Below are 13,193 nucleotides of genomic sequence, written 5' to 3'. Positions count from 1 at the left end.
TTAGATGGTATATTTCTAGGAGTTTGTCCATTTCTTCCAGTCTGCCCAATTTGTTGAGACATAATTATTCATAGTAGTCTCTTCTGATCCTTTGAGGTATCAGATGTAATGTCTTCTTGTTTCTATTTTTTTAATATATGAAATTCATTGTCAAATTGGTTTCCATACAATACCCAGTGCTCATCCCAAAAGATGCCCTCTTCAATACCCATCACCCACCCTCCCCTCCCTCTCCCCCCATCAACCCTCAGTTTGTTCTCAGTTTTTAAGAGTCTCTTATGCTTTAGCTCTCTCCCACTCCAACTTCTTTTTTTTCCTTCCCCTCCCCCATAGGTTTCTGTTAAGTTTCATACATATCTTTCTCTGTATGGCTTATTTCACTTAGCATAACGCTCTCCAGTTCCATCCATGTTGCTACAAAAGGCCATATTTCATTCTTTCTCATTGCCACGTAGTGCTCCATTGTGTATATAAACCACAATTTCTTAAAAAATTTTTTAATGTTTTATTTTATTTTTGAGACAGGGAGAGACAGAGCATGAACAGGGGAGGGTCAGAGAGAGGGAGACACAGAATATGAAACAGGCTCCAGGCTCTGAGCTGTCAACATAGAGCCCGACGCGGGGCTTGAACCCAAGGACCGCGAGATCATGACCTGAGCTGAAGTCGGCCGCTTAACCGACTGAACCACCCAGGCGCCCCAAACCACAATTTCTTTATCCATTCATCAGTTGATGGACATTTAGGCTCTTTCCATAATTTGGCTATTGTTGAGAGTGTTGCTATAAACATTGGGGTAAAAGTGCCCCTATGCATCAGCACTCCTGTATCCCTTGGGTAAATTCCTAGCAGTGCTATTGCTGGGTCATAGGGTAGGTCTATTTTTAATTTTTTGAAGCACCTCCACACTGTTCTCCAGAGCGGCTGCACCAATTTGCATTCCCACCAACAGTGCAAGAGGGTTCCCGTTTCTCCACACCCTCTCCAGCATCTATAGTCTGCTGATTTATTCATTTTGGCCACTCTGACTGGCGTGAGGTGATATCTGAGTGTGGTTTTGATTTGTATTTCCCTGATGAGGAGTGATGTTGAGCATCTTTTCATGTGCCTGTTGGCCCTCCAGATGTCTTCTTTAGAGAAGTGTCTATTTATGTTTTCTGCCCATTTCTTCACTGGGTTATTTGTTTTTCGGGTTTGGAGTTTGGTGAGCTCTTTATAGATTTTGGATACTAGCCCTTTGTCCGATATGTCATTTGCAAATATCTTTTCCCATTCCGTTGGTTGCCTTTTAGTTTTGTTGATTGTTTCCTTTGCTGTGCAGAAGCTTTTTATCTTCATGAGTTCCCAATAGTTCATTTTTGCTTTTAATTCCCTTGTCTTCAGGGATGTGTCAAGTAAGAAATTGCTATGGCTGAGATCAGAGAGGTCTTTTCCTGTTTTCTCCTCTAGGGTTTTGATGGTTTCCTGTCTCGCATTCAGGTCCTTTATCCATTTTGAGTTTATTTTTGTGAATGGTGTGAGAAAGTGGTCTAGTTCCAACCTTCTGCATGTTGCTGTCCAGTTCTCCCAGCACCATTTGTTAAAGAGACTGTCTTTTTTCCATTGGATATTCTTTCCTGCTTTGTCAAAGATGAGTTGGCCATACTTTTGTGGGTCTAGTTCTGGGGTTTCTATTCTATTCCATTGGTCTGTTTTTGTGCCAATACCATGCTGTCTTGATGATGACAGCTTTGTAGTAGAGGCTGAAGTCTGGGATTGTGATGCCTCCTGCTTTGGCCGTCTTCTTCAAAATTACTTTGGCTATTCGGGGCCTTTTGTGGTTCCATATGAATTTTAGGATTGCTTATTCTAGTTTCGAGAAGAATGCTGGTGCAATTTTGATTGGGATTGCATTGAATGTGTAGATAGCTTTGGGTAGTATTGACATTTTGACAATATTTATTCTTCCAACCCATGAGCAGGGAATGTCTTTCCATTTCTTTATATCTTCTTCAATTTCCTTCATAAGCTTTCTATAGTTTTCAGCATTCAGATCTTTCACATCTTTGGTTAGATTTATTCCTAGGTATTTTATGCTTTTTGGTGCAACTATGAATGGCATCAGTTTCTTTATTTGTCTTTCTGTTGCTTCATTGTTAGTGTATAGCAATGCTACTGATTTCTGTACATTGATTTTGTATCCTGCAACTTTGCCGAATTCATGTATCAGTTCTAGCAGACTTTTGGTGGAGTCTATCGGATTTTCCATGTACAATATCATGTCATCTGCAAAAAGTGAAAGCTTGACTTCATCTTTGCCAATTTTGATGCCTTTGATTTCCTTTTGTTGTCTGATTGCTGATGCTAGAACTTCCAACACTATGTTAAACAACAGCGGTGAGAGTGGGCATCACTGTCGTGTTCCTGATCTCAGGGAAAAAGCTCTCAGTTTTTCCCCATTGAGGATGATGTTTGCTGTGGGTTTTCATAAATGGCTTTTATGATGTTTAAGTATGTTCCTTCTATCCCGACTTTCTCGAGGATTTTCAATAAGAAAGGATGCTGAATTTTGTCTAATGCTTTTTCTGCATCGGTTGGCAGGATCATATGGTTCTTATCTTTTCTTTTATTAATGTGATGTATCACATTGATTGATTTGCGAATGTTGAACCAGTCCTGCAGCCCAGGAATGAATCCCACTTGATCATGGTGAATAATTCTTTTTATATGCCGTTGAATTTGATTTGCTAGTATCTTATTGAGGATGTTTGCATCCATATTCATCAGGGATATTGGCCTGTAGTTCTCTTTTTTTACTGGGTCTCTGTCTGGTTTAGGAATCAAAGTAATACTGGCTTCATAGAATGAGTCTGGAAGTTTTCCTTCCCTTTCTATTTTTTGGAATAGCTTGAGAAGGATAGGTATTATCTCTGCTTTAAATGTCTGGTAGAACTCCCCTGGGAAGCCATCTGGTCCTGGACTCTTATTTGTTGGGAGGTTTTTGATAACTGATTCAATTTCTTCACTGGTTATGGGTCTGTTCAAGCTTTGTATTTCCTCCTGATTGAGTTTTGGAAGCATGTGGGTGTTGAGGAATTTGTCCATTTCTTCCAGGTTGTCCAGTTTGTTGGCATATAATTTTTCATAGTACTCCCTGATAATTGCTTGTGTTTCTGAGGGATTGGTTGTATTCATTCCATTTTCATTCATGATTTTATCTATTTGGGTCATCTCCCTTTTCTTTTTGAGAAGCCTGGCTAGAGGTTTATCAATTTTGTTTATTTTTTCAAAAACCAACTCTTGCTTTCATTGATCTGCTCTACAGTTTTTTTAGATTCTATATTGTTTATTTCTGGTCTGATCTTTGTTATTTCTCTTCCTCTGCTGGTTTAGAGTGTCTTTGCTGTTCTGCTTCTATTTCCTTTAGGTGTGCTGTTAGATTTTGTATTTGGGATTTTTCTTGTTTCTTGATATAGGCCTGGATTGCAATGTATTTTCATCTCAGGACTGCCTTTGCTGCATCCCAAAGCATTTGGATTATTGTATTATTCATTTTCATTTGTTTCCATATATTTTTTAATCTTCTCTAATTGCCTGGTTGACACATTCAGTCTTTAGTAGGGTGTTCTTTAACCTCCATGCCTTTGGAGGTTTTCCAGACTTTTTCCTGTGGTTGATTTCAAGCTTCATAGCATTGTGGTCTGAAAGTATGCATGGTATGATCTCAATCCTTGTATACTTATGAAGGGCTATTTTGTGACCCAGTATGTGATCTATGTTGAAGAATGTTCCATGTGCAGTCGAGGAGAAAGTATATTCTATTGCTTTGGGATGCAGAGTTCTAAATATAACTGTCAAGTCCATCTGATCCAATGTATCATTCAGGGCCCTTGTTTCTTTATTGACCCTGTGTCTAGATGATCTATCCATTGTTGTAAGTGGAGTATTCAAGTCCCCTGCAATTACCACATTCTTATCAATAAGGTTGCTTATGTTTGTGAGTAATTGTTGTATATATTTGGGGGCTCCCGTATTCGGCGCATAGACATTTATAATTGTTAGCTTTTCCTGATGGATAGACCCTGTAATTATTATATAATGACCTTCTTCATCTCTTGTTACAGCCTTTAATTTAAAGTCTAGTTTGTCTGATAAAAGTATGGCTACTCCAGCTTTCTTTTGACTTCCAGTAGCATGATAAATAGTTCTCCATCCCCTCACTTTCAATCTGTAGGTGTCCTCAGGTCTAAAATGAGTCTCTTGTAGACAGCAAATAGATGGGTCTTGTTTTTTTTATCCATTCTGATACCCTATGTCTTTTGGTTAGAGCATTTAGTTCTTTTACATTCAGTGTTATAGAAAGACATGGGTTTAGAGTCATTGTGATGTCCGTAGGTTTCATGCTTGTAGCAATGTCTCTCGTACTTTGTCTCACAGGATCCCCCTTAGGATCTCTTGTAGGGCTGGTTTAGTGGTGACGAATTCCTTCAGTTTTTGTTTGTTTGGGAAGACCTTTATCTCTCCTTCTATTCTAAATGACAGATTTGCTGGATAAAGGATTCTTGGCTGCATATGTTTTCTGCTCATCACATTGAAGATCTCCTGCCATTCTTTTCTGGCCTGCCAAGTTTCAGTAGAGACATCAGTCATGAGTCTTATAGGTCTCCTTTATATGTTGGAGCATGTTTATCCCTAGCTGCTTTCAGAATTTTCTCGTGTTTCTAATTGTGTTTATTTGAATCCTCTTTTTTGCTTTTGTTTTTTTTCCCATTGGTGAGTCAGGCTCAAGGTGGCTCAATTTTGTTACTCTTTTCGAAGAAAGCTGTTTAGTTTCGTTGCTCTTTTCTGTTGTCTTTTAGTCTCTATTTCATTTATTTCCAATCTGAAATTTGTTATTTTCTCTCTTCTACTAACTTTGGATTTCATTTTCTCTTCTTTTTCTAGTTCATTTAGATGTAAAGTTAGATCATTTATTTGAGATTTTTCTTATCTTTTGATGTAGGCATTTATGAACTTCCCTTTTAGCACTGCTTTTGCTGTATCTCGTCAGTTTTGGGACATTGTATTTCTACTTTCAATTGTCTCAAGGTATTTTTTTTTATTTCTCTTTTCATTTTTTTCTTTGGTCCATTGGGTTTTCAGTTGCATGTAGTTTAATCTCCACTGTATATGAATTTTCTAGTTTTCTTCTTATAATTGATTTCTAGTTTTATACCATTGTGGTTGGAAAGGACACGATACAGTTTCAATATTCTTAAATTTATTAAGGCTTGTTTTATGGCTTACCATGTGATCTATCTTGGAGAAAGTTCCCTGTGCACTTGAGAAGAAGTATATTCTGTTGCTCTTGAATAGAAGATTCTGTATGTGTCTAAGTCCATCTGGTCTAATGGGTCGTTCAAGGCCGATATTTCCTTAATGATTCTCTGTCTGAATTATCTATGCATCGATGTAAGAGGGGCATTAAAGTCCCCTACCATTATTGTATTGCTGTCTATTTTTCCCTTTATGTCTGTTAATATTTACTTTATAAATTTAGGTGCTCTTATGTTGTGTGCATAAATGTTTACAAATGTCATATCCTCGTGTTGGACTGACCTCATTATCATTATTAATGTCTTTCTCTGTCTTTTATTACAGTCTGTGTTTTGAAGTCTTTTTTCTTTTTTCTTATATAATACAGCTTATCCTGCATCTGATTAGTTTCCTGACGTGCAGTTACTTAGATTGTTGCCAAAAGTCTTTGTGTTGTTTATTTCGTGAGTATAATGAATCATCACAAAAAATGTAGGGATGCTCTGAATAGCAAAACAGAGCCCACAATCAGGGGTTGACCCTACTAACAATGCCAAAGCTCCATATTATGGTCACTAGGGTAGAATTCATTTTAGTGTTTCTTAGGGGAAAGTTGCTCTGGAAATTTTTTATTAGTGGGATTTTTTTCCATGGAGCTTTTCAAATACAATGATGCTTGTCTAAGTGTCTTAGCCCATCTGGGCTGCTGTAAAAAATGCCAAAGGCTGGGTACCTTATAAACAGCAGAAACTTATTTCTCACAGTTCCAGAGGCTGATTGTGTGAAACCAGGTGCCAGCACAGTCAGGCACAGGTCCTCTCCAGGTTGCAGACTTCTTTTATTCTTACATTGTGGAAAAGGACAAGGACTCTGTCTTAGGCCTCTGTTAGAAGGGTGTCAATCTCATCACCTAGTCACCTGATTAATGTTGTTAAAGGGGGAATAAGAAGTAGATGATGAAACTCACCCACTGTTAGAATTTCTGCCTTTTACCTTCACCCCCTCCCCAAAATATATTTTATGAGTAGCATAATAAAGGTGTGTTTACCATTGTTAAATCATGCCTAAAGTTGAATAAATTCTGCATTGAGGCATACTTTCAAGTGAGCCAAAGACCCCACCTCCTAATACCATCACATTGATCATTTGTATTGCTACATGTGAATTTGGGAGGGCCAGAACATACAAACACTTGCATAGGAATATTCTTATTTTATTCAAAGTTCTTTGTCTTATAAGGAAGGCACAAAAATGCCTTCAAATTAGCTGAAGTTGATTGGTGAAGAATATTGAGAATATCAACATCATAGGTGCACCTGAGTGGCTTAGTTAGTTAGGTGCCCGAGTCAACTCAGGTCTCGATGTCAGGGATGTGGGTTCAAGCCCTGCTTCGGGTTCATTGTTGGACATGAAACCTACTAAAAAGAAAAAAAAAAGGAATATCAACATCACAGAAATGAAAAATAATTTGATTTTTTTTTGTATTGTATTGAATATTGTAAATTTGCCAGGGACAGAGGAAACTATTTGTTCTTGGACCACATGATCTGTACGTTTCTTTGTGTATGTGCTGTTTTTCTTTCTTCCTATAGTTCAGAGTCCTCTGTGTATTTCTAATTCTCTCACCCCATTTCTTTGGTTGTATGTGGCTTTTTCTCTTACCAGCGTCCGCTCTGTTGCACCAGGCCCTGTACACTTTTAATGGAAAATGACCACAGTTACTGTGTTTTATCTAATTGACGAGAGAGAGCATCTAAATCCTCACAGGCTTGACTCAGTTACAGCCGGGGGAGCCAGGCGCAGCCACACGGTACATCCTTCTTCCACCTGTTCCTTCCGCGGTAGTGAGGGGAAAGTGTGTGTTCCAGAGAAGGAATTCTAAAACATGTCTTCTGTGCTTTGTTCAACGAGGCCATAAACTATCTCCAAATGGAAACATTTGGGCAGTTATGGCCACCTAGAACTAAAAGAAAATTTAATAGGAATAGATGCACATTTTTAAGATTGAATGCTAAAAAAATAAGCTAATAAACAAATGATCCCTACAGAAATTTCCAAGGATAAAAATAATCTTTAAAACTTCTCCAGCCTCCAATGTTTTCATTTAATTAGAAAACTTGTATATGACATTGTATATGACTTTTGACAATTTTTAAGCTTTGTCCATAGGTCTTTCCCTCATGGTCATTATTTTTTATTCCCTGTTTTTATTTCAGTTTACTAAAGTTACCTCGATTTCCTTCATGAAAAAGAGAGACAGAGAAGGAGAAGGTGTAAAATGAAGAGTCACGAATGATAAAATAACCAAAACAGGTTGTCTGGCATGAAAATTAGGTCTCAGTAATGAAGGAGCATCACAGTCAAAATGATGGTCTCACTTGGCCAATATTACCTCGTCACTGTTGGGCATAATTGTCATAATGGCATCAATGACTAAACAGTAATAGAAAGAAAAATAGGATTGTGGCATGGTCTTATTACACTTATCTCAAAACTCTGGAAAAACTTTTATAGCTTGACCAGAGAGAAATCATGTTTGTGGAAATCCCCAACATCTTACCTTCTCCTCTTTCAGACTCTCAGTTCACAGCTGTACAGAGAGCATGGACTCTCATGCCTGTGCCTGAGCCAATGTCCTCATGACTACCAAGCTACCTGCTTTCACTTCCACGGAGTCATCCTGATGGCTTGCACTTGGACTTTGGGACAGTCTCCTAATAGTCCTCTCAGCCTATGTCAAGACTCAACCTGTTTTACATTCAAACACAGTTCTGACCTTGTCAACAGATGACTTTCCATTGCTATTATGCCTTCCCTGATATTCTTTTATCTCTGTGATTAGAATCTACCTTTAGCCTTGGCCATCAGTTGAATGTTATCTACTACCAAGACATGCCTTACATGCCACTCCCTACATAAAATATTCCTTTAAAAATTTTTATTGTATATTTTTTTTAATTAGGGGGAGAGAGAGAGAGAGAGAGAGAGAGCGAGAGAGAGAGAGAGAACGAACAAGTGGGGCAGGAGCAGAGAGAGAAGTTTCCAACTAGTTTCCCTGCTCAGCACAGAGCCCAATGCAGGGATCAATCTCATGAACTGTGAGATCATGACCTGAGCCAAAATCAAGAGTCAGGCGCTTAACCAACTGAGCCACCCAGGCACCCCCTACATATCATAGTTCTTAAGGTTACACTGTTATGAAATTTCTTGCTCTAAACTCTAAAGTCTTCAAAACTCTTTGACTTGCATTGTATTTAACTTCATCTCACATCAATTTTATGGGATTTGCTTACCTCACATCATATTAATCCTAACTCACACTGAACTTTGAATTTAATAAATACAAGTCAATAAACTGAATGCCCTTAATAGTTGATTATAAAAAATTTATCGGGGCGCCTGGGTGGCTCAGTCGGTTGAGCGTCCGACTTCAGCTCAGGTCATGGTCTTGCGGTCTGTGAGTTCAAGCCCTGTGTCAGGCTCTGTGCTGACAGCTCAGAGTCTGGAGCCTGCTTCAGATTCTGTGTCTCCCTCTCTCTCTTCTCCTCCCCCACTCATGCTCTGTTTCTCTCTCTCTCTGTCAAAAATAAATAAACATTTAAAAAATTTTTAAAAATTATCTTAATATTACATTATACCTAATTATAGTTTCAAATTGGTAATTTCTTCCTTAGTCAATTATGTCAATATACCATTTATTATGATTATGAAAGTTTTATTTGTGAGGGGAAATTCATAACTCCAGCCAGCCATTTCCTTTAAGTCTTTTCATTATTTAAAAATAATTCAAAAACATACTGTGTCTTATTTCCTTTCACTGTCTTATAGTTATTTGTGAAATAATGAAGATTTTTCACTTTCTGAAAGTAGTGAGTACATAGGAAGAAAAAGCATGACAAAATCCATTCATTCCTATGAGGATTGAGGTTGGCCTTTGCTTTAGGAGAAATAAAGTCAATTCTTTTATACAGGTTTGCTAAAAACCTGTTTTCTTATTAAATCAGTGAGCCTTCCAAATAACATGGTTTCTCGAGAAAACTCAATTCCCCTTGGATGTAAGATGTTTGCTACAATCAACAATGTTCACATCAATAAATTTGTTATAAAAATGACTTTGCATGTTAAATCCTAAGTTATTGTCTGAACACCTCATAAGAAAATTTTAAATTTTTGTCTTTTTCAAATCACAAAATTCATACATATTTGTTGGTAATTTTTCCCTTCTTACTTTCTACCCTCAACCTTACTCTTCAAAGCTAACCTCCATCAACTGTTGGTATGTATCATTCCCAAACCTTATTTATGCATATCAAAACTTATACTCGATATACACTAATGTATAAAAATGTGCAAATATGCCCTCAGGTATCATGTTAAACATTCATTTTTAAACTGGGAGAATAGTTGGCATGTCTAGGTATAATACGAATGGTAGTTGTTTTGAATAATTAGCCCAAAACAATTTATACACAGGTATTTTTTTCTTCGTTATGAAGCAATTGAAGAGAATTAGGGAAGGTAAAATTGGCTGAACAGTTGTGAAAGATAAACCAAAATTTCCCTAACAGATTCCTAAGCCTTTTGTGGTCCCCAAACTCTCACTGACTTGTAGAGCTGCACTTGCTATATTTATGACCTTCTTATGCGGCAGAGTAGAATCTATTCCAAGGCAAGATTACAACGTGTGTTATATATGAGCCACAGGGAATTCTGGCCTTCAGCATGATCCATTATGGTTGGAATTTATTGCAAGCTAAGGTCTATCCATGCTGCTCACAGTTGCAAGGGAGCTAGAGTCGAGAGTGACAAGAGTTCCGAGTGACCTGGTTACGTCTAATTTATGGGCACTTCACGGGAACAAGTAGGGGCTCAGTGCACAGTGCATTTGATTCCCTACATGCAGAGATTGTGACCTCTCTGTCCAGTGCTAGCACTCACTACAGCATTAGAAGCTGAGAGGAAATGGGTTTGTAGGGCTCTTTTGTAATATTCTAGAAGATAAATAACTTTAGAAGAACGTAATTCGCCCAAATGTCTTCCAAGAGATGCCAAGTGCAAACACAGTACAAGTATTTGGTTTCATTTGGTTGTCTTTGTGGCTTTTTCTCTTTTGCTTCTGTTGTTGTTTTTACTTTACAATTGAAATACACAGGACTTGCCTCAAAAATCTATTGAAGAAAACACTTTAAAACTGATAGTAAAAAGGGAGAGACCTAATCTTTTTAAGTGATCTTTTTGCCTCGAGGTTCCTTATTTTCAATGATGTCTTGCTTGTAAGATGGTCCCTTCTATTCTGCACTGCCTTGCATTAATACAAAACCTCTGCTTATATTGAAAAGAAATGCTTTGTAGTATTTTTTTGCTCATTGTTGTTATTTCTTCTCTCTGAGACTACAGTGAATAAGCTTATATATCTTTTCAAAACAACCATTTAGATGTGGGGTGCATCTTGAGTGTTTTAGATTAAATATCCTCAGATTGTATCACACGTTCTCAAGGTGTTCAGACTTTACATCCTATTTGCCCATAAAATAGTTCTAACTAGAGTCTGGCCATCTCTGTATCCGATATTACTAACGAATATGAAGTTTGTACCAAGGCTCCATTGTCCGTTGACCGCATTGATGTGAAAACTCATCTCTCGCTCATCAAGATTTCACAATGATATTTTCGCATTAATGTGTGTAGCCATTTATTATACTTGGTTAATACCAATAAGGCGATTTAAATTTATTATTATAAAAATATATCATTGTGTAACCTATTATTCTGTCTTACTAAAATGATTTTGAATGTTGTCTTTTGTCATTAAATGTATGCTATATCCTTCTGAGCTTTGTGGCATTCACAGATTTTTTTACACATGACCTTAATGTCTTCATTTATGTCAGTAATTAAAAGTGGAATGAGGTATATATCAGAACACTGAGCTATATGGCACTCACCAGATAACCTTCCTGCGTATGTTAATGATTCTTCAATTTATTCTTTCTAGGTACATTTATTCAGTCTGGTACAAACAAATTAAAATGCTTTTTTTCCTTTTACACTGCCGTAAAAATATCTCAAGATTAAATAATGTTTGCTTCAGTTTAGATACGGTTTCTACAGTATTCTTCTCACTTAGAAATGTGGCATGTGGGGTGCCTGGGTGGCTCAGTCCGTTAAGTACCCGACTTCAGCTCAGGTCATGATATCACAGTCCATGAGTTTGAGCCCCGCATCGGGCTCTGTGCTGACAGCTCAGAGCCTGGAGCCTGTTTCAGATTCTGTGTCTCCCTCTCTCTGACCCTCCCCCATTCATGCTCTGTCTCTCTCTGTCTCAAAAATAAATAAATGTTAAAAAAATTTTTTTTAAATGTGGCATGAACCTATGCTCACTTCCAGTAAGTGATGCTATATCTTTAAATTGGTTTCAATCCAAATATTTAATAATTTATTTCATAATCCAAAATTATAGTTTATATTTTAAAAATTCCATGTTTTTTGATTTCTTGGGTATTTAGCTTTTTTTATAATTAAAAAGATAATTGGGGCACCTGAGTGGCTCAGTTGGTTAAGCATCCAGCTTCGACTCAGGTCATGATCTCATGGTTCATGGGTTTGAGCCCCGCATCGGGCTCTGTGCTGACAGCTCAGAGCCTGGGGCCTGTTTCAGATTCTTTGTCTCCCTCTCTCTCTCTGCCCCTCCCCCGCTCATGCTCTGTCTCTCTCTTTCTCCGTCTCAAAAATAAATAAAACATTTAAAAAAAATTTACATCTGCTAGCTGTGCCTAGGGCAGGGTAACCTCATGTGATACTCAGAATGATCCTATCCTATCGGTCTTTAATTTTATCTCTGTTTTTAGAAATGAGCAATCAAAGCACTGAGAGGTTTTGTACGGAGTGTGCGGCTAGTAGGTCTCTGTTACTGGCCGGAAGTCATGTAGTCTGACGTGGGGGGTCCACACCGCTATCTACTCCAGGCACGGTACTGGTTACTGGGCGGAGAGCTTCAGTCATGACAAAAGGCCACACCAGGCTTTATGGAGCTGCCAGCGCAGTGAAGGGGGACCAACAGAACTAAATGTATAAAATATGTCATATGCCAAGTGGTGGGTGAGAAACGTAGTACGGAAAATAAGTAGTGTGGGGAAAAGTTGAAAGGGGAGAGCAGGCTGGAAGACGACGTGTCAGAATATGTCATTCTGATAAAATGATGTATTTTGTGCGACAGCTTTATAAGCTCAAAAAAGGCTTGAAAAGCACAAAGAAATATTTTGTAGTGTTAAACGCTTTGACTCGAGGGTCAAACAGATGTAGGTCTGCGCCCCAGTTCTGAAAGGTCTTGGCCATGTGACCTGAGTAATAACTGCCCTTTGGATGACACTTTTCCCCTTCAGGAATTTATCATTAAAAATAGGGGCAAGTTGGCACATACTTATGCATAGAATATTTATTGAAGTATGGTTTATAATGGCAAAAGTGGACAACATAGAGCATCTTGTTGTAAGTTTCTACTAAGACAATTATGCTATCAACTATATGAAATCATATAATATAGCATTACAGTAGATACCTAATTACTGTAGTCAATCTGTATTTACAAATTTGGGATGCTATTCATGTGTGTGTGTGTGTGTGTGTGTGTGTGTGTGTGTGTGTAGAACAGGAGTATATTTGTATTTGGAGAGAGATTAGCAAAATAAACACTAAATGTATAGAATGAGTAAATATGGTTGGTGGACTATGAATGGATTCTCTTCTTTTGATTACATGTTAATTTTTATCAGATATGAACACATTTTAGCAGAAGTGTAAATGAGCACAAATGTTACACAACGCCTTTTGCCCGAGGATTTTATCATGAACACATTGTTTTCATAAATCACAAGCTCATGTAATGAATGATATTTTAACTTTTGGACAGAATTCGTTTT

The 13,193-nt window shown here is 37.7% G+C and overlaps 1 protein-coding gene across 14 annotated transcripts in view; it reads left to right on the top strand.

Annotated features, from left to right (window-relative positions):
• PCDH15 (protocadherin related 15) overlaps nucleotides 1–13,193 on the top strand; it is a 926,293-nt gene that overhangs the window by 406,589 nt on the left and 506,511 nt on the right. The gene's annotated exons all lie outside the window — the stretch shown is intronic.

The sequence above is a fragment of the Acinonyx jubatus genome, chromosome D2 (assembly GCF_027475565.1).
Source record: "Acinonyx jubatus isolate Ajub_Pintada_27869175 chromosome D2, VMU_Ajub_asm_v1.0, whole genome shotgun sequence".
In the NCBI taxonomy this organism is placed as follows: Eukaryota; Metazoa; Chordata; class Mammalia; order Carnivora; family Felidae; genus Acinonyx; species Acinonyx jubatus.
The sequence above is the reverse complement of the archived record's forward strand: the minus strand, read 5'-3'. Positions and strand labels throughout refer to the sequence as shown.